At 39.5% G+C, this 27,500-nt stretch overlaps 1 long non-coding RNA gene across 1 annotated transcript in view; it reads left to right on the top strand.

Annotated features, from left to right (window-relative positions):
- Positions 1-150: 150 nt before the first annotated feature.
- The window catches only part of LOC124171624, a 50,822-nt gene continuing 23,472 nt past the window's right edge, over positions 151-27,500 (top strand). Inside the window, exon 1 of the long non-coding RNA XR_006867889.1 lies at positions 151-638. This is a non-coding gene — a long non-coding RNA (uncharacterized LOC124171624). The remainder of the gene's footprint in view (positions 639-27,500) is intronic.

Raw genomic sequence — 27,500 nt, 5'->3', positions numbered from 1 at the left:
GAGGGACCTCTTTGACTCTCGGAGACATTCTACCTCTTAGCATATTTCAGACACACCCCCCTCCCAACTGATGATTCATTGCGTCTCGCCTTAAAACAGGTGTGTCCTTCCTTATCGAGTCGAGAGGGTGGTGCACTTCACACGCGTCATTCAGACCGTCGACATATGCCGGACGGCGAGTCCATCGCCTGAACGATCGCCGAGTGCTATTGTTCCTGTTATTATTATTATCGTTCGATAACTCGTGTCGGTGGTGAAATAAGTGAATCTTATTTTTTTATGATTAGTTAATGTAAACCCTTATCGAAGGAGCAACCAGAATTAACGCCCAGGATGTCTTCTACGCGTCGCGTGTATTCTATCCACTGTAAACGTCGTGTATGTGTCGTCTTCATGATAGTAGTGTTAGTGTCGCCCTTATTCTCAGTTGATCTGCATCCACGCCTTTAGTGTAATTCTTTATGTCGTGGTTGCGTGTTCCTAAGCGTGTTAACGTGTTCGCTGATTACTCTTTGAAGTGTCCCTCACGATGAAACCTTGTGTGACCCCTTCTGCCCCTGCCCGAGGATTATCTCCATCGGACATCTCCAGCCACCGGAGGAAGGAATGACCCTGATTAAGGCTTCAAGTTAATTAAGGTAGGACCTCAATATTATTCAGGGTATTTTTGTCATTTTGCTGCTATGAAGGATAGTTTATACCTAATATCACTAGCATCGTGTTCTTACCAACTTCTGCGCCCTGTTGAAACTTGAATGTATTCTTTCGCTTCGCTCGCATTTTAATTGGTTTATTATAACTTCCGTAGTGTTGCAATGCTTCTCAAAAACTTTTAGTGGCGCAACTCGACTTGGAATCGCGATTAGTTACAAGAAATGGAATGTCTCTTGGAAGTTTGCATTATTTAGGAAAATATAAATATATATAATCAGACATGCAAGGCTTTAAAATTTATGTTAAATCTATTTCTCGGTTGATGCACAGTCAGTAGTAATCACAGCCCAATTCCATTTCATTAAATAAGAATGCTTTCCTTTAGATTAACCAGTTTTATCAGAGAATGAAATGAATTAATTTGAATGTGAGGAAAAATTTCCTCAATCTCACTGAATAATGTCAAGTGTGCCTGCACATTTGCCTTATTTCTACACTGAATTTTATTTTTTTCTATGCCTATTTATGTAAGTCATTCTCAAGATGGCTGGATGCGTAATGTTATTGTAATGCGTGCGGGTTCTTGCCCTTGGTGTCGGGAAGCGAATAATCACACACAAGTATTTTAAGTTTTTACCCAAAGTTTATTTCCATTCAAAAACCCAGTTTCCAAATGAATTGAAGTAAAAGGCATGAGGTATTAATGAATTTGTGCGTCCAGAATAACCAACAGTTAAGATTTTACCAATGTCTCGGGAAGGAGAAGAGCTGCTGGTGATGACACGGGTAGATAGCGAGGCGCTTCGAAACATTTTTCAATATCTCTGCCGGTCTCTGGGACCCACACTAAGGAAACGCAGAGATTCTGGACTAAGCGTGGAAAAACATAAATATCATTAAAGAATTTTCATTATATCACTATGGGCGTGTGTAATGTTGAATCTTCTTATTCTGCATCTGAGATATACTGCGTTTCCTTAGTGTGGGTCCCAGAGATCGGTAGAGATATTGAAAAATGTTTTTCGACACTCTGAAAAACATTCGAAAATAGTCTTCATCTAATTCAATCGGATTGTGGGAACCCCTTATTCGCCTCCTTTCTAATGCCAGATGCCTCCTTCTTCTTATATACTCCACAAACACCCTCATCATACTTCCCCAATATATGTTTATTGGTCCATCCATTGCCAAATCCTTCAGATTCCGACCTTCCGACGGCCGACATGGCAAATGACAGTTGAGAAGCGAAGGTAATCGGGCTGGATTTGCCATAAGGCATTTTTATTTTCATTATTGGTATTAAATATATGTGTTGGTGTGTGTACAAATATCTTCGTACTGTGTAGGCATCTGTCAATCTCAGTAGCACATTTTTGTTAATTGTGGATAAAATATTAAGGTTTGTCACCCCACATTTTATTTATTGTTGCCTCCCCGTTTATCCCTTCCCTTATGAAAAAATTGTTTAAACCTGTTTCAAATTTTTATACATTGCCATGGCAATGTATAAGATTGTATAAAATTTTGAAACAGGTTTATACAATTTTTTCATAGGGGTTGGAATCTCAGAGTACTCTGAGGTTGGAATACGCCAGGGGCAAAGCTTCTGTGGTCACTCATAAAATTAGTGAGCACCGCGCACTGCTTCCTGCTCATTTTCTCTGACCTTTGCCGGTATCTAAAATTGTATTCACTGCCATAATAGCAACATGGGCAGAGAATAGGTTTGCATTCGACGATAAATGAATGACTGTATACAATGGATGACATATAACTGTATATGACTAAGCTTTATGGTATAAACATTCCAACAATGTAGTTTATATTAATTATTTCACGTTAACTTACGAAATACAAGTTTGGGACTCCATTCCGTAATTCACGTTAAATTCGTCGGCTCAGAAACATTTATTATCGGATACCTAGCTCCTATTGGTTGACTCATTTCTGGAGATTTGCTTTCCGAATTTTCCAGAGCCACTGTAGCTCCGCATTCTTTCCGAGACTTCCGTAACTCCTGCCGGTACGTAATAGAGTTGGAGCTACAAATCAAAACAAATCCGGGCGGAGTTACAGATAGCTCTAGCTCCGAGTCAAAGTTACGTAATAGGCCCCTATGACAGGTAGCACAAAATTGTTACATCAGTAAACATTTGTCGGGGGATTATTGGTGATAGCAACTCGCGCAGTCATTTCAGTTTGAAAATACGCATGTCCTTACGCATGGAGGAATTGCCAACCCATGATCTGCATGGAGAAATGTCTAAGTTGAGCTCAGAGGAATGACCTGCAGAAGTGGATTTCGGAATCTCTCTGCGGTTTAGTTTGGTCGGGGGAAACATTTCGCTCGAACCTTTGAAGGCGGGATATGCTTCGGGGGTTGGAGTGGTCGTGTGTGCAGAGGGATGATGTTTTGAATGCTTCTCTCTTTATTTCTTTTCCCTCTGGTCCACTGTCTCTTCTCTCATCGGTCGGATTGCGGTGTGAGAAAGGGTCAGAGGTGCGAGAGTCCTTCGTCTCTTTGTTCGCGTGGGCTACATTGGGCTCAGACAAAACTACCCTCTTCCTTTCGAAAGGGAAAAGTTATGATAGCGGAAGGAAAAACATTCATGGAGAAGAAGAAAGATTTTTTCATGTGGAATTGTTTTGTGGTTGCGAAGGGATTTCGCTCTCAATAGTTCCCACGAACCAAACACACCTTTAAATGGATTGAGGTTTTTGGAGAGGGCGTAGGTGCATGAGAGGGGAGCCAAGTAAAAAAGCCTGTTAAATGATTCGGCCATCATTGTGACCCAGCGTATTTATAGTGTGTGTCTCGTAATCGTGTGTTTGCAATAAATCTTCATTTTTTGTAATCCTGTAATTCTGAGGGTACGATGCATTAAAGCTTTCATCGATAAAGTGGGTGATTTATATCTTTGATCTAGGATTGATTAATAATATCTTAGTTGTTACTCATCCAACTAAAGTTTTAGCAAATGTGGTGCAAAATGATTGTTTAAGTGCAACTATTTAAAATATTGAGTTTCCGAGGTCATATTTTTCGTCGTAGTCTTTGTAAATGAGATTCACTTGAGGTAAAAAAATATGGTAAATACATGCTTTCGCCAGTTAAAGGCAAGAAGGTCGGTCACCTGACGATGTAACCAAGTTACGGGACCCGGGTCGTGCCCATAATTAATTAATAGTGAACCTAACACAGTTTTATCGATTTATTTCCAATATGGAGAGGTTTAAAAAAGTAAAGCTTTAAGTTATCAGTTATACAATAAAATTATTTCAGGCGCCTTTAAATGCAGATCAAATTAAATAGCATGCAAGTCTAGTGAGTATTTTATTTTTATTTTGACTTAATTTCTATTTTACTGTTGTCGTTATCATGTACGTATTTGGTGAAGTAGTGTATTTTGTGATTTTTATAGTCATGTTACCTCAATTTGTTAAAACTGGCAAATAAAATAACGATAAGCATTGATTGTTTCACAATTTGATCACTTTTAGCAGAGGAATTAAACATTTTAACCATACTATAACCGGTTAGCTTGTGGTGTGTTTTAAATCTGCAGGATAAATAATTGTAATTATTTGTATGAGGCTAACTCTTTATTAGTGATATATACTTTTTAGTCTTGACAATTGAACCCGACTGAGTCTTTGAAACAGAAACATATCAACTCTTTCAACATATCTCCATTGAAAATTTGAGTTTCCATTCCATGAAAATTTCATTGCCCACCATTGTGTCCAAACTTTGCTATCACCTTATCTAATTCTCTCCTTTAAAATTTATTTCCTGGTAAACTTCAGCACCTTGATGACAGGTAGACTCCTCCTTTGCAATGAAACATCTGCAGAGTGAGATAAGTAATGAAAAATGGTCCATTGTTTCCAACGCGTAATCGCAGTTTATTTTTGACACATGAAAGTTCTAACTAATGCATTGATAACAAATACCTTTCTTAATGGCTCAAAATCATCCTCCGAGTGAAATATTCCGCTGGAATCGAACCGTGGGCGTTTGGATCTCCAAAAGATCAATGCGATTTTTTTTCCGTGGCAGCTTATACGTACTTCACTACTGTTTACGCGACAGAGTTACGCGTTCGTCCCTTGTCGATCAAATCATCTCGACTCAAAGTCGGTCCCATTCCGATACGAGCAATTTGCCGCGCGGAACTGGTGTCTGTGATTCCAACACTGGGGATGTTTTATATTCCAGCAACGGTCCCCGAATTTCACTGATTCCCTCCTGTTTATTTTTCTATCATTTGCCCTCAGGGTTTATTCCGGCCGCCGAACGGGCCGCTATTTTTTCATTCTTATTCAACGCGGAACGAATTCAAAGTGTTTTAGCTGTAGTAGGACTGAATCATCGCTGTGGAGAACACGAACTGGAATAACCATCGTGAAAGATTTGGATTCGACGTCGGTCAACAATCGGCCTTGACCTCTAATGATTTGTGGATTCTGCACGATTAGAAATGTGTGTATCACCTCATGTCTTTGAAATATGCAAATGCGGTGCTTATCAGTATCTTTACGGTCTGCTCGTCCATAATGTTTTTTTCCCAAGGAGCGATTTGTGCTGGTTATTATTAGTTCAATAAACCGGATAATATTTTCATGAAAAGTGGTACTCACTTCGTCATTAGGAATGTGGTTACTACCCTAAAACTATTTCCAGAAAGGCCACTGTGAAGTGAGTTCCTTTCCTCATCATTTTACTCTCCATTGTTTTCATGGAGGTAATACTACGTGATTCAGTAATTTCTATACTTATGCATTAGGAGTTTATTGGTTTACTCGCGTGGGGTAGGCTATTGCAGAGAATTTCAGCAATTCGTTTATCTTCTTCAAAAGGCGGGCGTTACTTCGATAAATCTTCCTAAAAATGGTGATAAATATAGAGCATACGACTGCTTTTGTATTTTTATTTCCTCCAGAATTGTGAGGTCAAAGCTTTTATCCAGCAAGGTTGTGGCGCTTTCCCCGATATAGAGGCTTAAACAAGCGGTGACCTTCCTGTCTAGGCAGCTATGATCTCAGCTGATCGATTCTTTCAGAATCAATGACACGTTAATCAGCCAAGTCTTTGTTAGCACAATCAGCACAATCTTTGCTGGGCGACACGAACTTGGACGATAGGGGTTGGACGGAAAATAAAACAAGTCCTCCCGAAATGAATTGCGATCTCGAAGAATTTTATTTATTTCATGTCTCTCCGACTTAATCGATGACTAATATATAAATAATGAATAAATAAATAAATATATAAATAATGAATAAATTTCACCGACTAGGGTCGTGGAGTAAGCAAGGGAGCACATTGAATTATTCTATCCGTGCGTCGCAATTACTCGTCAGAATACATCTCGGCGAATGTGAAAGATCTTGTGTTCGACGGCCACCCATGAAGAAAATCGGAATCGTGAAAGCTATCTCTTATTCCAGTGTGTGATTGTGTCTCTCCTCTCATTTCTTATATTGATGCGTCTACTCTAATTCATTTAATTAATGTTTCATCATCATTATCGTCACTCAGCAATTCAACGATTGCTTTGACCTAGCTCTTCAGGCATTTCTTCCATCAGCTTGACTTTCAGTAATTATCCATAAAATAATTATGCTATGAATCATTCGTCGCATGCTCTATGTTTCTTTCTCGAGGCCTTCTTCTGTCGTTCTTCCCTTTTACCGGATTTTATTTTTTATTTATTTATAACGGACATAATTTTCATAAAAGCAGTATTCGGATCTGTAATTTGAGCCAGTAATCCTTTACATCGTAGCAGCTGAGGCAGAATACTTCTAGCGAGAAATTTCCCTCATAGTTCTTACCTATGCCTAAACTTCAGCTTTGGCTGAATTACAGAATCCTAACGAATGTACTAAAAATGGGGCACACTTCAATGCATTTCACTGCAAAGTAAAAATTCTCTTGGGCTTCTATTATTGCTCGATCATGTATCAAATATGCCATTTATATATGTAATTGTCCCACTTATCTGTTTTAATACCGCACCAAATATGGCTATGGAAGTGTTGGCAATTGATATTTAAGATACTGATTAACCTGAAGCGTTCTTTTTTGCTGGAATGAATAGCACTATGGAAGGATGTCAATTCTTTTTTCTTCCGTTGCTGTGACCGTGGAGCACGTTGGCCATCAAATGTGGTGGATGTCAAAATATCTGAAATATTTCCATCCCTGCTCCGCGAGTAGATCGGTATTATTTCCATCCCTCTCGAGGTATTTAGATTCCCTCCCCTTAGTTTATCTATACCGTCATTTCCTCTACGCCATATATGTTCCCTTAATTGCCAGTTAAGTCTACACTTCACTTCAAGTCTAAACCTATTGACACGCGGCTGAAAACGGTCCAGGTTCCTGGAAGGTGTTTTGGTGTTTTAACTTGAAGACAGCAGTAGCCATATTGATCAAACACGTTTGTTGAGTGCATGTAAATTAAGCAAATCGGTTATACTTGAATGCGAGTCTGCTGAAGTAATCTGAAGGCAATTTTGAGTTTTCTAGGGCATATTAATCATAAGTATATTCATCATGGGAATACAGACATAGAAGTAAGGTACACACATGCACATAAGAAGGTATACAACCCGTCAGATACTACATGTGGGGCATGATTGTTTTATGTAAGAGCGAGCTAGGGTGTTGAAAGCAGCAGTGACGTCGAGAGTGGAATTCTCAAAATGCGGAGCAGCCGAATAATGATGAAGGTGGAATGGATCGATAAGTTAATAGTAATGATAAAGTGCGTGGAAGGGCGGGTGGACGGGAAGGAAGGCAAGGGACGATGAATAGCACGGAACAGATTATAAAGGGAGGCACGAAATACGTCACTACTTAAGGTCTAAATAGCAAATTTTAGAACGGAATGGAGAGCTGCGTCGAGCCAATCTCACGAGTGTTGACTTAGGATTATCTTAAGAGACTCAAGCCTGTGTTTATTTGGCTTCGCCCGGGATACTCTCGCATGGTGGATGGGCTGAAATCCCACGACCCGTTGCTCCACCGTCCAACGGTAACAGGAACCTATTCGGTAAAAACATGTTGGTCATACAATTTAGGGTTCGATTTAACTCACTGTGCGTTCACTCTGAGCGAATCAGGCTCACATCGCCATGAGGTGTGCCCGTGCCAAATTTTCTATCAATCGTAGGGGTGAGCCCAGAGGAATAAATAGGAATGTGGAGTGTATCGTTGACTGGGTCACTTTCTTCGTGGATATTGCCCGACTTATCACAGATCGTGCTATAGCAGTTCCCCGCGGCGGGAAAGACTCAGGAAAGGGATTTTGTTTGGCGTGACAAAAGTCGATGTTCACGTTGGTGTAATTTACATGAGAGAATTGGCGGGGTCATTCATTTATATATGCATGAGCAAGTTCTCTCCGGCGAATGGAATTGATTCATCGAAATTTGACCTTGTATATCAAAATCAACTTTTGGGGCAAAATGCTTAAAAGTACCATTATAATAGATGGCCAAAATTTTCGGCGGAGAAGGTTATGATTCACACCTTTGACCGGTAGTATTAAATGTCGCCCATGAAAAATCATGTCACATTTGAACGTATCACCATATCCCGGTTTTTAAATATGTATTTTAAATTTAAGAGGTATATTTAGTTCTTAAATCTTACGAGTCCTTCTGATTGTTTTTATTATTTCTCATCAGCTAATAGACCTGAAGTTATTTTGATACTCTTGGTGTCCATAATACAGACACCATATCTTAATACGAAGGCCACCAAGAGCAGGTATGCCCTCCTTCCATCTGAAAGAAAAGACAGTAGTCATATGTGTGGAGTTGATGTTCATATTTAATACTTAAATCACTCCTCGAAGCAGCCTGAAGTAAAGGCTTTGAGAAGGCGGATGAAAATCACTGTGTGGCTAATGCATCCTTCTGGCAAACTCTAAACAATTAATTAGGAAATACCGATACCGCATTCAGAATCTGACTAGATCTAACGTTCTTTATATAACTACATATTAAATTCGGTGAATTATCGTAGTTCACCATTTTTTAACTTTGGTTATTACTGAAATAGTTTATTTTGCAGTCTTTTCAATTTCAGCGGCAATTTTAACCAAGGGAAATGAGGTTATGAGAATGATATCATAAAAGTGCATAACATTCAATCGCAAAAAGGTTATCTATTTCTTCATTATTTTTTTTACTTGTCTTAAAAAAATAACGAGTGAGACTCACCCCGCATTCGTTTGTCAGTTTTAGAAATGTGCTTCGTGAGGAAGTTGTTAATCCGGCAAAAACATCAATCCCACTTCATTTCGCTGTCCGAAATTTTGAAACCTCAAGAGGTTTATTGATTTGAAGGTAGTGTTTCATGGTTGAAATTTGTATCAATGTTTTCCAGAGGAGAGTTTTTCTTCTTTGATAAATAAACTTTTCTTCAAGCTCTTTGGAGGAATAATAATGAATTCTCTTGCATGAATGTTGAAGTGGTCTTTTTGTGTGTTTTAATGCTGATCGGCCTTTATCGGTTTTAGAATTCACTTTGATAGAGCATGATAATGGGAAATTCAACCTGGAGCATTGATATCCCGAGTGTTAACACGCAAAAAACACGAGTACTCGTCGATTTTGATCCTTAATTATAAGTTCGGTGATTAGGAATTTGCTGCACTAGAATCCATTGATTATTCAGAGCTTTAGAGCAGTGAAGGTAAAAATTCGTTTTCTTTGCTTTCTTTCCGTGTAAAGCACAGGGGGACTCAAAGACAATAATCATATTTAATAACAGAGATAGAACGCGTGCAAAGAAGACCTGCCAGTTATGTGAAAGGTCGTGACGATAGTCTTGTTCGTGTAACTGACCTCTTAGATAAACTCGGATGGGAATCTCTGTCGGACCGTAAATCGAAAAATAGACTAAACCTTTTAGCTAAATTCAAAAGCAGTATCTTTTCTGATGAAGTTGACTATATCTTACGGACGCCAACATACTATGGAAGATCTCATCATATAAATAAAATAAGAGAGATAGATTGTAGAACAGACAGATTCAGAATGTCAATTTTTCCCCGATCGATAAGAGATTATAACGGCAGCAATAGAACTCATAAATGGATTGCATGACTTGTGGTGTAGCCAACTAAGCTATGTAAAACTTAATGCATGTTTCTTAATTTCATTATTATTTCTAACAGCATATAGTAGTATAATTTGTTAGTATTCGTGACGTTTTGTGGACCGTGTGGTGTGCATGTTGGAGTCCAATTGCATGCTGCATGCTGGTGATTGATCACCCCCTGCCAAACACCCTGGAAGTGGCTCGTAGGGTATTATGTACATGCAGATGCATGAATATACAGTTTTTGCTATTCCATATGATCATAATTTTTCATGAGACCTTACATTTCCGTGACACTTGCGGTGTGCATGTGGCGAGGATGTGTGTGGTGGGACATATAATAATTTATAAACCGACAAGCCCTCCAAAATATGAGAATTGCATTTTTAAATTGTAGGCTATTGGGCCCCAGAGGTTTCCAAGGGTTGAAGAATGGAAAACTAGGAATTTCCCAGACGTCCAGAGGCGTGGGCTTCCCCGATCACGATCCCTTTCACTCAGTTCCCACCCCATCGCCCAACCGCACTACGACCGTCAGAGACCTTCACCCGAACGAAGGAAGGGTCAACACCAGAGGCGCTTCTCTGCTTACAAAAAAGACCCTCCCCTATAGCCATGCACACCCCTTACCCCCCAAATGGGTACACTTTCCATTTATTTGCATTCTCGGAAAATGGTAGACGACGTCCCATGGGGGCAGTAAACAAAAACGCCCTCTCGTATTCTTCATTCTGCATTTCTTAGAAGATTAAGAGGGATAAGCAGACATAATTTTTAACGCCATCAGCGGTTTATCCCAAACTGTAACAACAGTATTGATGTGGAGGGGGGAGTCGCAAAAATATTTCCCAATACATGAAGGAATTCGCATTCCCACGTTCTGAGAATAAGAGTAAAGAGCGTTCATCAAAATCCGTTGCAATGAAAGTTCCCAACGCTCATTAAAAATAAAAAGCACTAAAGTACTCCATTCAATTCAATATAATAATATGTGTACAACAATTTCCATGGATATAGGAACAGCTCAAAATGTCCTATAAGCGAAGTGGTGTGATTAAAGTAATGGTATGTACCCTACCTTCATAACATGGTATGTTTTCACATTGATATTCCCCTTGTGATATTCGAACTTTCAACTTAATAATACATAACCGAAGATATCATAATCGTACTTATGTTCATACACAACTATATCATTCTTCTTATGCACTTACGTTGTCGTTTTTTATTTTCATCCCTCGGTTGAACATGTTTTCTTCCTAAATAATGCGTTATCACAGCTGTAAGTCGGGCTCAGTCTTCGGGAAAAAATATTTTCCAATAGGGTGGTTTCCTATTATTTTTTTATTGCCTAAATCGAAAGATTATTACTCCTGGGGTACGTATTTCACGCTTTTAGATTTTTAAATGACGATATCTATTTTTCGCGATTAAATGAAAAGTGAAAATTTTCAAGCGCGCGAAAACGCGACGCGTAAGTAAGACTGATGGGAAAAAGTCCGTGTGACGCATTTCTGGTTCCCCCTCCCGCCTTGTGAGGTGACCATGGGCGAGGCTCTGAGCGCAGATACGACGCAGAATGCTAGCGGGCATCTGAGTACCATGCTAGCTGGTAGCGCTTGGCTTAAAAAAGGATTATTAATACCTTATCAAACGAAGAAAACTTTCCAACCTTAGCCAGTTTTAATAAGTGATTATTAGGACTTGTTACCCTGAGCTCTGTGCCTCATGCATGCATTGGTAACCTCAGACGATGTATAACTCTATCCTCTCGTGTAGAAACTAGGTCCTTGTGGCGTCACGTGGAGTGGCATCGTATGGGCGCCAATCTGGCCTTTTTCAAATGAGGATAAAATTTGACCCTTGCCAGTCGTCTAAACCGGTATTTGTAAAACCAAATAATTTGTATATTACGAATACACTAATGGTGGGTAACGAATCGCAATCAATGCCTTTCGTTTTCTTCGAAGAAGGAAACTACCCTATTCATGTCACTTCCCTGCCGTGCGGGTGATTTAGGGAGGGCGACCTAGTATTTGACGGCTCGTGGTATCCCTATGTAATGTAAAATGGTATGGGCTACGGGTGTTACATAATGTTTGATATCTTACCTCGTATTGTAAATGAGTTTCGATGTGAAATTCACAAAGAGTACTTTGAACATGACAAATTTAAATATTCACTTCGATTTTTTTAGGGTCAGTTATTTCCCGGTTGGTTCGTATATTTTTCAGTTAAATTTTAAAGTGTTTATTTCTTTTTTGACTGTAGAAAATTTCTTTTAATCAATAGCGAAAATAAAGAATTAAAAAAAAATTCACTTTTCCGGAATGCAGTTGGTTTCCGCAGTCTGTGGGTCGGGCCATCCCAGGACTTGGTTACAAATAGAAATAGTAAATAGATGACGTTTTTACTCTTTCATCCCTTGGTTGAACATGTTTTTCTACAATCAAGGTGTTATCCAGCTGAAGACCCGGCACAGTCTTCGGAAAAAATATTTTCCCATTCATGTCACTTACCTTCCGTCGGGGTGGTTTGGGGTGGGTGACCTAGTATTTGTCGACTCGTGGTATCCCTATGTAGTGTAAATCGGTATGGGCTATGGGTGTACGTAATCTTTGATGTGTTACCTCGTAATGTAGATTAGTTTCGTTGTGAAATTCTAATAGAGTATTTTGATAATGACACATTTAAAACTCTACTTTGATTTTATTGTCTTTAAATTCTTTTTCTTCCGTGTCGCGCATGAGTTAAATCTAATTTAAAAAATTGCGGTCCTTTTCTTCATTATTAATAAGTTTGTGGAAAATTTTAAATGGAATTCTATACTCATTTTTAGATGTTTTTTTCTAATTGTGGTCTAATATGCGCTTACTTTGGTCACGTAATGATGATAGCGCCTTAGTTTTTGAATTACCGTGGTTTTTGTTATGTTTATTTCTGGGTTTGGGAATGATACGTTACCATAATTTTGCTCTATCGTCTTTTATTTAAAAATTCTAGTTGTGGATATGTAGCATAGGTTAAACCGTAAATGACCCAGTGACATATACGCTGCAGTCCCTTATCACGATTCTCCTATATCTCAATTGCGCCTAAGTATTTCATCATAGAAGGTTCATCAACGGATACATTTAAGTCCTTTATTAATGTCCTATTTAGTGATACAACGTTTATTATTAATTTAAGGATGGATTCAGTTGGTTCTGTGCTGTAAAGGCTCCCAGATCACTTCTTTAGTACTCCATGCAAACCTACATTAATAGGTAGAATACTCTAATAATAATAGTGTCGAGAATTGCTTTTACTTGCGCTCTCCACGGGACTGATATCAGGATAGCGCCCTAGTATTGAACATGTTTTTTATACATATTTATCCTTTTTGCAGGTTTAAATGTTCTGTTACATAAATTTTGTTTATTTATCTATAATTTTAAGCTCATTTGTTAACCATGTTTGGTTTTTTTGTCTTATTAAATGACCGAGTGAAACATTGCCTGCATTTATATGTTAGAGGGTTTTTCCTGCCTATTTGTAATAAAAATGAATAACTTTCTTACTTAAAAGGAGAAATTAACCGATTTTAAGGTGAAATACTAAGTTTCATTAACAAAGCCGTTTGTATACCAGTATAATAAAGCATTATGTATTAGCATAATTTTGTCGTTATTCCCTGGGGCGTGGGATGACCTTACATGGGTCAGGATAATGCACCTACTCCTTTCCACTTATCAATTCTTATATTTCGCTCCATCCTGCTTCTTCTGCTCAACTTTCTGATTCTCGTTCCACTTCACGTAAAGAGGAGGGGTATCCAACACAATGGCAGGAAAGTTCGGATGGTTTTTCTTTCTTTCTGAGCGATTGGCACGTCTATATTTTAATCCACACGTGTGATCGGGAAATAATTGGCAAAGCTGAGGTGTTCATATGCATTAAGGTGCACTGTTTATTTTTCTCGACTTTTTTTTCACTTTTCCAAATATTTCGCTCCGCTTATCTCCTTTATGTGTACTTACACTGGGGAATTATCAGTTTATATCCAGTTTTAAGAGTCTTTTCTTACCAACACTTGCTTTAAACCCGACATTTTATCTCTCACTCTCTTCAATTGTACAGACTAAAATCGTTGGTACAGCAATGGCTTTTTTCTGGTTTCGCTAGGATGTTAGGACCATAGAGGAGGAACCTCTATGGTTAGGACCCGCCCGCCATTGCGACGGTGCGGGATCCCATCTCTTCCTTCCCTATCCTTTCCCTGGAGGTGTCATCGGGTTCCTACCGCGGCGCCGACTCCTTCCTTTCTCCTTCCTTGTCCTCCTCCCCCTTCTGCGGTGTAGAGGTGAAAAGCTAGCTCTTGCCCCAGGAGTGCATCCTTGTGAGCCCGCCTTGGAGTCTCGTTCCATTTGTGTACAGACTACCTCTTTCTCATTCTGAGTAGTGGCGCTTTTCTACTTCCTATGCCGATGATCAACTGTTCTGTTTTCCCGAATACGTGGTCAATTCTAGCAAAATGAATATCTGTATTCCCGAATGATTGGTAGCCACCTATGGTAATTTGGTATATCAGTCGTGTATCTAGCTATATCAGGCAGTTCAAGTGCACTATGGCTTTCCGCAAGTGAGATGTAAAATTAAATTTGAGATGTGAAGAAAGTTTTTGACGATGCCAAAATAAAATATTTTGCTAATCCAACCAAATCGATCAGAGATTCCGTCACTAAGCAGTTATGTACTGCCTGTAATTTATGAAATATCATCAATTATTTGAATATCCTGCTTAAAAATCAGTGAGAGCCAGGGCAAGAAATCTTATGAATGGGCACATAACATTACGTGGCATAGCATAAATCTATCTTGAAAATTGAATTTAGGCGCGGTTTCAGACGAAAAATCAGTTATTTCAATTGAATTTTTGTGTATATCTGTGCAACATGCTCAAAAATTCAAAAAGAGCAAAATTATTTTTTATACCTACATGTTAATATGTAGCCGCCTAGCTATGACTTTGATGAAACCCTGAAGGATTATCAAAGAAAGTCAAATAAACATTTAGCTATCTCCTTTTAAGTAATTTCAGGTATTCAAAATCGTCATCTATGTAATAATATAGCTGTAGCGGTCAATAACTTTCATCGGGGATGAATTTATTTTCACCGGCTAGCATTCCCAGCGTCTGCTAAGAGACTTGCAGTTTTTTTTATTTTTGAAGTTTTTTTATTTTTGAAGTTTTCATTATTAAAAAAAATATTTTATACTAAGTCATACTGAAAGCATATGTATCTTAAAAGTTCCAATTTATGCCCAGTATCAATACTAATAAATAGTAGATCTGTGGTACACCAATTTAGGCAGCGCTATGAGGGTAAAAGTAGTGATTCTCGTGAAAATTAGAAAATTGAAGAATTATTTCTTTGGTCCGATAGTTGCCGAAATTATTTATAACTTTCCATAAATGATGTATTTTTAATAGCATATTGTCGTGTCCTCTCGTGGGCGGCTCTACCAGGGGCGACTCAGACTCGGGATCTTGACTGACGCTGAGGGCTTCCGGACTGCGAAGGTAGTGGACCTCTCGGAGGGACAGTTAAAGGAGAGAAATGAAAGGTATGGAGTTTGCCGAACAAGAGTGATCTCCTGCCTCGAATACTCCCGGTCAATCGTAGAGCTTCAGGGAACCTCAAGAGGACCATAAAGAGCAATTCTTTGTGGTCCTCTTTTGAGGTTCCCGTTGGTCCTTTTTACCACCATCTCCACTTTTCTCAACGAATTAGGTCAGTTCAATTCTCTCATCAAAATATTTAGCTTAAATCACGGTATCACCATAAAAAGCATGCCTAAAAATCGATTTGTCTTTCTCACCTCACTTTATTTTTGCCAAAAATTGCAAAATGTGAAGTTTGTGTTCATATCCCTCGATAATGCTGAAGCCCCTAAATTGTAGACCCTTGAAGTGAATTGGAGACCCCTGCTCTGAACCATTCCTGAGAATATACTTGTTCGTTTTTCTTTATGTGAATAGCCGGGGGTTCCTTTTCACAACCACGGAAATTGCGTCAATGCGGGGAACATTGCGGATCAATGCTTTCCCATGTGATAATTGCTTGAAGTACTTCACCGGACCCTTTGCCGAATGGATTGTCAATAATATGTGTTGGCAGTCGCGATAAGAAATTTTCTACTAAAATTAAGGTATGAGGAGTCACGAGCAAGCCCCGAAGTCTTGAGAAGGCTGAAGGCAGGAGCTCCAAAGCGGCAGTAATAAGAGTGAGGGAAACTATAGGAAATCCGAAATGGGGTGGGGGAAAATATATCAATTCAACTATTATTTCTAACAGCATATAGTAGTATAGTTTGATAGTATACGGTACGATAGCCCCGTATACTATCAAACTACGTATACTACTATTTAATACAGCTGTTACCCACGGTGCATGTTCGTCTGATTTTGGGGAAGGACAATATTTTCTGATTTGTCAGCACTTGAAATTCACCAGACCCATCCTCAATTTCTTAAGATAGTGTTGTTTTCATGGCAGTTTACTCGGCATTGTATGCGAAATCTCTTTCGATCTTGTCTCCTAGCTGATATTTTACGTTCCTAAAGCTCAAATTTTTCCTTTGATGAGGAAGCCCTTTCGATTTAATGGCCATGAGGTTATTAGCAGTAGTTTCGGAAATGATTTACACTATGCAACTTTTAGATATTGAAGTTACATATCCGTAAAAATGTCTGGTGATAAGAATCGAATCATGACTTCTACAATTTTCTACTACAATTTTCTCGTCAATACTTTTTTTTGTAGAGCGTTGATAAGTAATGGTATGCATGGTTCCCGATGTAATTGTTGTTATTATGTCTTGCTAAACCATATTTCCTTGAATCACGATCATGTATATTTTTGACGGATAATTAGCCAAATAAAATCTTGTGATGAACGCAATAGCAATTAAACGTAATTATTATCGTAGCATTCAGTATCCTCTAATTCTTCTCTAGTCCATTTATTCTTTTTTATTTACTTTCATAATTGAATTTGGTTTAACAAATTCTGCTGTGAATATCAAATTTTATATACTTTGTGTTTCACATGAACTCATTAGTTATTTTTCAGCCTACAGCCGATAATTAGTTGCAACTGTGGCAAAGTGACTTTTTGTGCGTCATATTTTTAATTTGCCGCACCGTGGTTGAATCGTATATTTCATCCAAAATATACATTTTTTCCGGTTTTATATTCAACAAATAATCTTCGCTCATCGGTGGGAAGGGCTTTTTCCGGCTGTCAGTAGGGAAAATATTGAGTTTCCTTTGACGAATTTCCCCTACTAGTAAGGAGCCTTGTATTTCTGCTACACAGGAATATGGCAGATGGGCTTAAGTGCCACGCCCCTTCGGCTTCACTTTTCTACCGTGGGATGGGTAGCTAACGCCCTCCCCAGAAGATCTATGGTATAAGCAAACGGCTTCAACAATAGGCATGGGCAAAAAATACCGGTATTCGGTAGTACCGAGTACTATTTTTTTTTCTACTTCGGTAGTACCGGCCAGTATTTTTTTAGCGGTACCTCCAGGGTACCGGTACTAGAAATAGCGGTACTTCGACGGCGCTGCCAACTTTTGTGTTATCAATCAACTACCTACCCAGCTACTTAAACAATTGAATGTTGATAATATATCAAGCTTGTATTTAAGCGTACTAAAAATAATACCATCTATTTATTTTAATTTTAACTGATAATGTAAGCAGTAATACAGTTGGTCAACGTAAGAAGAGACTGAAGAATAGCGATGTTCTAATGATATAGGCATTTCTGTCAAGCTTAAGCTTGTTTACACTGGTTATCAACTTTTTTAATATATTAGCAATGTTCATCCGTTTCTCGTTTTTGTACATACAACCAGTCAAGTGAACCACCAAAAGAAGGCCAAATTAATTTTGCCTCTTAATTATTAACACTTCTTCCTTAGTTTATTTCTTGTTTTCTTATAATTTAACGGTACTTCTGCAAAAACTGAGTTCGACACTAATATTATAATTATTGATATAGACGATATTTATTTACTCAAATAAGGCAAGAAAAGTCAAAGTTATGGAAGTCCACACAAGTATTTCTTCCTTGACATAAATGGAACAGCGACCTGCACGTCAAATTTTATTCGATCGCAGTATTTTAGCCATAACTAACACCGATTCTTGTAGTGTAAAGTCATAAAATTAAATGTCTTAACATTAGAGGAGCTTTTTCTAGGTAATCTCAGGCTCCAAACGTAAGCTCTGTGAATGAGAAGACTTTTCAACATAAGTTCTCGGCAGAAGACGTTTCTAATGTTGGTCTCGAGTCCGAAAAAAACCGGTGGCTCTAGGAAAATAAGTCATTTGATAGAGTTCCCGAGAGAACGTCACACTTCATGTACGCAAGGAAAACACCAAATTTAATGGTAAGCACCAAAATCATCACCATTAAAAACTTCATCGCTATCACCCTTCTCTCTATTAGAGATCTAGCCTACACGTATTTTTCCGACAAATTTTCGTAAAAAATCCAATTAATGATTTTTTCGGTGCATTCTTCCTGTATGTTACGCTAATTTGCCGAAGTACCGGACAATTAGGGTAAATCAAACGTTAAATCTCAACTTATTTACATATTTTATCAATTATGAAAGTAACGGTATACCGGTATTTTTTCGCCGGTACTATCGGGACAGTACTATCACAGAGTATTCTGTGGTACTATTATTGTTTTTTATAACTCATCACAAAAATACCGGTACTTTTTCTTGCCTATTCAACAAGGGTAAAGGCCAGCGGTGGGGACCGGAGGGGATGAGGGTGCTTTCCTCCTCACGGGTGGTAGTGTGGTGGTATAGGGCGGGCAGCGCGGGGGGCGGGAACGAGTTGGGCCGTTGAGGGGACGGGGAAGCACGTGAGGGTTGGGGGGGGGCTAAGGGCGTGGAGGGGTGGGTTTTTCGCCGCGTGGTTACGCAGGTGCAGATATAGGGAGGTAGGCGGAGCACTCGGAGGGAAGGGCGGTGGAGGGGGGTGGATAAGCGCGGGAGGGGAGTGGATAAGCGCGGGAGGGGAGGGCGGACGATAGGTTCTCGGAGGAGGAGGCTTTGACTGCGGAGGAAAGATGAGAATCTATCTCAAGGACCATGATCTATCTCATGGGGGACGGCTTCGCTGTCCCACTAGCGCCTCAGTCTGTGCCGGCGGCCGCGAGTAAGAACAAGCATGCGACGTCCGCGGAGGCTTCACGAACGTCACGTGCCGTGGTATTGTTGATGTTTTTGTTCTCGCGGCGTGGTTCTTTTTTTTTCGTTCGGTCCCCGTGTCGGGCACGGAAGTGTTGCCGGCTACTGTGCCGATTGGGAGGAGAGCACCACTGCGATGTGTTTCGAGTGCTGTTGTGTGATTCAGTGACAAGTACCCCCCACTAGCCTGAGCGGACGGAGTATCGGAGTGGTGTTCTCGTGCTGTCATTAACCCCTTGGTTGGGGGCAGAAATTTTCTTATATTTCACCTGGTGAGGAGCTAATCCACCGATTTTTGGAGATGCCGTTTTCGAAAAAAAATTTATAGTAAAGCTATCGCACAAAAATGGCAATATACTTAAAATATATTGGTATAGAGCCTCTGACAAAGCAAAAAACATGCAATGATGCAGAAAGAATGAATATTCACGACTTCTCCGCATAACATTGCGACGCGACGGCACGCGCGACTATAGTCGCGCTCCCCGCACGGGGAGCGCAGTCCGCTTGCGACTATAGTCGCTCTCCCCAGTTAAGGGGTTAACTGTGATTTTCCTCCTAGACCCACTGATGGAAGATTGCAGTCTAAACGACGGGGAAGAGATAGGAAACTAGTGGTTTGCGAACTTCCTATCAGACATTTTTCTTCGTGGAAGTGAGATAAGAAAAAATAGATCTTTTGTCCCATTTCGATATCGTTGGGGTAAACACGGGCAGTTTTTGCTGTCAGCTTTGTTTGATGTCGGCGACGGATTAATAAGGTACTTGATGTCGGCCTTATCCTGTTGTGTCTGCCCCTCGCCTCTCTGAACCTAGGCGTGGCCGCTTTGTGATTCAGCCGTATTCCTGTGACACCTCTTTGTGTTTGGTGAAATTCAAGCTCTCTAAGACGTCAAGAACGGGATAAACCATATCTATGTGACCGCTGCGTATGAATCCTCCGTAAGATTGAAGACTCCTGCTCACGGAGGCTTCCCTCCCGCCAGACAGTTCCCGATCGCCCGTTGCGCCTAGGGGCGCGAATACTCCAGGGTTTAACTTCTAAATTCAGGTAAATTCATCATGTAGCCATTTCATCACCATCACAAGTTTAGCTAAAGTATTTCTAATTTTAAGATTGAGCACATTGAATTCTTTAAAAATTTAACCATGTATCTTTTTTGCGTATTGATATTACCTTTGTCTTTTTCATAAATTTATCTTGGAATTAAATAATGCCGACAAGACTCGTACTCTGCAGTGTGCGCCTACAGTCTGACAAATTTTCTACGGAACGAGTAATTTTATGACGTACCTACTTTTTATCTAAATTTCCGCATTTTCATATTTTTAAATGTGGTAAGTGACGAAATCATTAGATGGCGTATTTTGACATTTGGTACTTAGGTCCTCTTTCATAAACCGTAACACAATGTTTTTTAAAAATCAATATTACCAAAGATTTTATAACAGCATGACTTGTCTTATTTTGTACCTATTTTATGCAAAGTAAATCAGATTGCACCAGTGTGATAGAAAGGTCGGTTATTATCGGAAGCCTTACAATAGATTTCTTCTCTAGCACAATGCTAGATAATCGTAGGTGGATATTTTCTGAACGCTTCCGGTCTAAATTCTTTCTGCTCGACTGTGTTTTTTTTCAATTCTCACTCTCCGTCACTCGCCAGAAACCCCTTCGGGTACACCCGGTTGTAATTATCTTTCAAGTGATCATGCCTCGGAGACCATCTTGAGGGGAGAGACAAAACGAAGCCGCAATCGAAGCCGCTTTCGCGAGAGGGCGTTTTTGTTTGTTTATTTGCCCCGCGAGAATTGCGTTATAAAGTGATCTTTTGTCAACCATTGACTCATGCTCAACAGTTTTGAGAGGGGCAGTCCTCGTTAAGAGGGGAGAAGAGTTTTACTGAGGATTGTTAACGGAGTAGAGGGGGAATCGGGAGAGTGTCACGTCGCCCAAAGGAATAATATTTGTACCCATTTTTCCTTCTGGTTAGCAGGTAGCAAAGGGAACATGGAGAAATCCTTCCCACTAATCCGATGGAAATGTTTTGTCTCGCTTCCAAATTGAATACCATTCATTTTTAGCTTCTAATGCATTTAGTGAATAATATTGAACGTCTATATTCACTCGTTTTATTAATATATTCATGCGTTTTTTTAATTAATCCATTGCCAACCTTGACTTGACTTGTTTTTTATTTTACCCGGTCCTGGTGAAGCCACTATACGGCCTCTCTTCCCCCGACCCAGGGCTCTTGTACAGAGTTTTACAGAGTAATTTCATTCAAAAAATGTTTTCATGCAAAAAGTTTAGCACGCATGCCGCATATTTTCCTTTATGAGACAATTGCAGTCAAAAGCGAAGGGCTGAGGAAATTTTAATTCGAAAGAATTTGTCTGTATGGCTGGTTGAAATTAGGCACTCAGATGTATAATGATCGCGATGAATCTAGATCAAATATATTAACAATGATCTAATTTTACTCTTAAAGAATTTGAAAAAGATTTAATGGTCTATTTAATGGTATTTGTTTGTAACTTTTCATATTCTTCTTTCCAGGTAAGGAAACACCTTTCTTCAGTCTATCATGGAGGACCACTTTTATTATGGTAACGTATGAATTACCCGGTATATCGCTAAGAAGTAACCGTTATAAAAGAAAGAATAACTGCTCTCATAAATTCCTCATTCGAATGTTTGTTCGCTGCTAACAATGTTCAGGATAGGTACTTATTTTTTGTCTGCATATCCTCAGAGCTTTCGAAGGTGGAGCGTTTATATTTTTCTCTGCAATGACGCTATAGCAGCAATAGAAATGATGAGGGTGATTTGGATGGCTAGCAATAAAATGTCTAATAGCACTCGAGAGGATGGTGTGTTCAATTGGACGCTAGATTGTAATCAGGAGCAATAATGCGTGGAGGATGAATTAGTATTTTTTCTTGCCTGAGTAAATGTGGGTGGCTTTGAGTATCTAAAGATTCGAGGGAGTGATATTAATGGATAATATAGCTTTGAACGGGTGCTTTGCATTTCAAACCAATTTTTTGCATGTAAATATAAATATACCGATTCTATCTAACACGAATCGTATACCACGACTCGATGTATATCTTGACATTTTTCCGGAAGGCAATGTATGAGCAATTTTTTATATCTCTTAAATGATCTCTTTCGCCATGTAAATACTTTGTACGCCTAAAAAAATTATATCCTGTACTTCGCTACATTTTCATTGGGCACATCTTTCCAACTTGATAAATAATTTCTTCTGAGACTTTTCCTCGACACATTTGCAATCCATCTTACTGCATTCCTCTTATTCCTTGCGTCAAGGAATACATGTGGCTGATTCCAAGTAATTTTCAACACTGCATTGTCGTGATCTTGATCATTTTGTTAATCTGTCATAAAAATAATTTTGTACGTTCCCCTGCGCATAAGTTGAAGAAAGTGTTCCCGTAACTTTTCCTTCTAAGGTCCCGTCAGTCATACTTAATGGCAACCCCATAGAATCACTAATTTGCTTACTATTAGGTGTCGTTGGTGAATTCCAAATATTACCATTTATTTCTCAATAATCCCTGAAGTATTTGCATATGTGTGACCATTTTTTCTTAAATTAATGAAAAACTAATCGCGTCACACTTATGGTTAGTATGAGCCCTTTCTTTCAATCCATAGCTTGTTAAGACCGTCTATAGAATCAATATTCAGCTTAGGGGTAGTGCTGTTAGACGTAAAATATTCTTAACATTCATGACTGTACTATTTTTGTATCTTTGTATATCTGAGCTGTTTATTGGTAACTTTTCATATTCATGAAAATTGTTTCGTGTTTTCGTAAAAATACATTCGTTCACAGAATTAACTATTTAATTTTCTGCAGTAAGGGACTTTAGGAAGCACCCTGTTATCTTCGGTAAGAAAAGGTCATAAAGCAGTTTGATATCATCACTCTCGCATCTACTTGGTCGCTTCCTCAGATAGGGATGATGATACATTCAATGCAGACGTACAACAGGGACGATGTTCACGTCTTTGATGACGCTTACAACCAGCGCTCAGAACGTTTGAATTAAGGCTTTACGCAATTAATGTATCACTCACCTTAGTCACTCGCCTAGACTCGGCATCCGCTACACCACAGAACCCCTCCCCTCTCCCATCGACATTTCATCATCTCCGCGATCATGAAATTGGAGCGGCACAGATATCCGTTGACCGCGTTCACTGTTCCGAACTTTCAAGTTCAATTCTTCCCACTTCCCCGGTCATCTCTCTATTTTATCCCTCCCGCCCCTCCTCTCTGTCTTTTGGTTAATTTCCACGCCGTTTTTTGCCCCACACGTGACGGGGGCTCGTTCTTGCCCTCTTGGCTGGCTCCGCTTTAGCGACTCGCGGGTCATCGCGGCTAGGGCCACTCTGGTTGACCGGACAGCGGGATTGCGTTCTCTTTCCAAAGGGAAACGTCGCACAATGGGCTAGAATCGAAAAAAGCTGGCCAAATCCTCAAAATCGATTTTTTTGAGCTAGGAAGGTGAAAATTCGCATACATATTCCCAAATAAAGTGTGCATAACTCTCCAGATTATTTCTCTCCTGTGCTTCACGTTAACAATATATGTGAGGTCAAAGTTGAACAAATTTATCGAAAAACGACCACCCTCGATTTTTTCGGAAAATTGCCAACTTTATCGTCCTTCACTGGTTTCATGAATAGTTTTATCGACAAAACTGTCATACCGTCTTCATTGACACTGCTTTTTATTTAATTGGAAGGGTTTTTAAAGAGTTTGTTTCATCAATGACCATAGACATATCTTGGACGGTGTGGTGTGCATGTGGGAGTCCAAATGCATGCTGCATGCTGGTGATTGATCACCCCCTGCCAAACACCCTAGAGATGGCTCGCAGGGTAATTTATAGATGTAGATGAGACATATAACAAAATGATGGAGCCTGTTTTTAGCCCTTTTTACATAAACGTAGAGAAAAAGTATACATTACCCCGGACTTCCGCCAAGTGACTGATACTTTGAAGTTTCTATATTGTGCATCTAAAGTTAAACGTTGCACCAACTTGCAACCCCGAATTTTAAATCGTTTTTTCGACTCCGGATCTGGCCGGCGGCGGCGGAGAGTACGGCGACGCGGCAAGCGTGTGGACGCAATATGGTCTTATTCACTTTTATATGTGAAAAACAGATATAATGGCAATGGGAAATAATCACCAGAAACTAAAATTAATAAATATTGCTACGAATGACTCTTATTATGCAATCGCTGGGCACTGCAATAAGTGCACTGAAAGGTTTCTTTCTTTGAATGCATTCCATATACTACTGCGGAGAATGCACTTAAATCGTGCGCTTTAAGTAGGGAAACGGACACTATTATCAACAAACAAACTGTATAACAATAACAAATAATGTATTCATTAAAGGCGATGGAAAATGGACCAAGACAGTACTTGATTTTGCCGAAAATTCAAGCACTGTCTTGGTGCTTGAGGAGTGCATTATTTTTATCCAGTAGGTTTATTTAGTTTATATCCGTGATTTAAAGCAATATATAATGTATACGCAGCACTCTTATGCAGCGCAATGTACGAGTTGCTTTAGTTTAGCCAGTTTCGTTCTATTCTAATATCTAGTTTGAATGCTATAATGTCATAAATGGGTGCGGTTTTCTCTCGATTCCTTTTTTATTTTTATGTAAAGATCAGAGATGGATGGTTTAAAGCTAAACAAGACGGGCGTATAGTGTGCATCTTCGCCAGCAGGACACAGGCCAAGTACACCGGACAGCAATATGCGGTCAGGCCAGAAACTAGGAGAGTTCTGAGGACACGAACAAGCTGGCATGCAAATAAAACTATTAATTAGTAATAGAAGACGAAAAGTAAACGTGGTAACTGATTCGTGCATTTGTTATATAATGCCAATAAATTCATGCAGATGGCTAGTATTGGAACTTAAAGTAACATATCAACTATACGTGTAGAGTCTATTCAGAGTCAAGCTTTCCTGGAGCTACATTATCGCAGGTGTTATGGTCCCTATTTGTACGCGGAAAAGATCAAAATCTTAAATCACATGATATCGTTTGCTTGCCGGACGTTTCAAGGGTATGAACTTGGGGAGAAGAAATTTGGAGAGAGACCTGGTGTCAGCATTGCGAATTTGAGTATAGGGAGTGAAAATTTTAAGGAGAGGAAGTAGCGAGGGATTTGGTATCAAGATAAGAGTCCAAAGCACGTTTTGAGGTGCCAGTGTTATATTTAGTTCCATCTTAACAATGTTTTGGTTCGGCCATCAAAATAATACAAGTATTTTTAATAAAGATAGCAAACTTTGAAGTCATTCCATCACTCATCTCGTGCAAGGTGAATATTAAAAATTATTCCGAGCCATAATCAGCCATTAACTTTATCGGAATGGGTGCTCGATAGTGGAATTTTGCTATTCATTTTTATCGAAGCATAGCTCAATCCATTTCATCGCATTCAATTTTGCGTAGCATTATTTTCCGAAATAAGTTGGAGGCAGTTTTCTCTGGTGAAATTTTAATAGTGTTCTATCAATACGACTTCTTTACCAGCTGTTTTCTTTGGAAAACATAGGACAGGGCCCTCGGTTCTGATTACAAATTCTAGGGAAGATCGTTCGTATTTCCGCTTGAGTAATGGTGCAGAGTCGCTTGATAACAGTCATTTTTTGATGTTCATACAGTTCGGTGCGTTTCCTTAAGGGCTTCTGTGGGATGGCAATCACTTTCCGTTCGAAGGACATGCTTCTCTCCCGCGTGGCAGGACGCCATCCATTCTCCACTCCATTGTCTGGTTCCCACTTGTGCCCGCCCCATCCCCTTCCAACCCCATCCATCGCATTTCACAGCAACTCCCTTCCTATCGTACTCTCACCTTCTCCAGGTGCACATTACTTCGGCTGAAAGAGTAACGCTCGATGAGTAATCGCAGCAATCATTCCCCCCTGTCTTTTTGTGAAAATTCTATGCTTCTGTCATAATTTTACATCATGGAATATCAATGATTCAATCCGTAGGTTGGTATGGACAGACGAGGTTAGAAATCACCTCAGAATAAGCCACACAAGTAAGTGAAGGTCGCACATTCAATATGATAGAAAAAGCTGTAGTAATTGTCCATCATTTTTCATTAATATATTTAAATATTCATTAAATAAAATAATGAGTAAATTAATAAGTGCAGAAAATTACTACGGCTGTGACTACGTAGGTTTCCGCGGTGTCGAGGTTCCAATGTCTGTATTCTTCCGGTGCCACTGTGTCGGCTGTGGTTTAACCTCGACCGTAAGAATGGAGACATTACTACGGCTGTTTGTATCTTATCATAATGAATTTCCGTAAAGTAAACTCGTCGAAATCTAATCTGATTCACACATTCAAGGTTTGAGGCTAGTCTCTTTCCTGTGCCGGCTCATTCAGCTAGAATGTTTGTGTCGGGATGAGCAAAGGCTTCACTATGGATTTGAAATCGGGACCCCGCGTACGGCCGCATAATTCTCTACTCCCTAGTTTATCATTCTCCCGTATGAGCGCATATTTCAAGGCTATTACTAATGCCCTCGAAGTGTCAGCGAAAAAATCCACAAGCTGCATGATTCCATCCAATAGCTATTTTATTCATTATTGAAACAATGGATATTAAATGCGTACAAAAATAAAGAACAAAACTTCACAGCTATTTCGTGACATTTTTGGGGGGGGTTGTATATTGTATTGAATCATGTAGGGTTACGAAAACATTTTATTTTATTCTATTTATTTCTCAAAATAAATCTTGAAAAGAGCGATGCCACTTTATCACGATTTTATCTTTTTCTCAGTAAATAGGGATACATTTAAATGTTTTTTGGTCAATATTAATGAGTTATGAAAAGGTAAATCGAGATGGACTACATCATCGCTTACTGGCGAGAGAGTGCGTACCCTGTCGATCCTCCATTTCTAGTTCCCACAGCTTCCTTTACGACCCCACCGGATTCCCTCCCCTTCTCTACCCCCCCTCTCAGCCTTCATCGTCATCGCCATCAACATTGAAGCCGCCACCTCCGTCTCCGGTCAATTATTTTTTTGGTCCCCCGGTAGTTCATCTCTCTCCATCCCATTCCCCTTGCCAAGCTCTACTCTGCCCCCGGATGCCACTTCCCAGGAGGCCATCGGAATATCTCGATTGCGGGGGAAGTTTTGAGAGCCAGGTTAATGGGACATTGCTAAAAGTGGGGGAATGTCACCGACCTAGAGGCCGTTTGCCTTAGGATATTTTTGCTGGCGATACCTTTAGAATAAGTTTAATATAGGGTAGTTTTGGTCATGTAATACGTTAAGGGGAAGAAATATTTTCAGAATATTTATGAAATTATAGTTGGTTCGAATTTTAAATTTAACTGCACTCAAAATCCATACGAATGTGGAAAACAGCGA

This window comes from Ischnura elegans, chromosome X (assembly GCF_921293095.1).
Source record: "Ischnura elegans chromosome X, ioIscEleg1.1, whole genome shotgun sequence".
Taxonomy (NCBI): Eukaryota; Metazoa; Arthropoda; class Insecta; order Odonata; family Coenagrionidae; genus Ischnura; species Ischnura elegans.
This window is presented reverse-complemented; position numbering and strand designations above follow the sequence as displayed.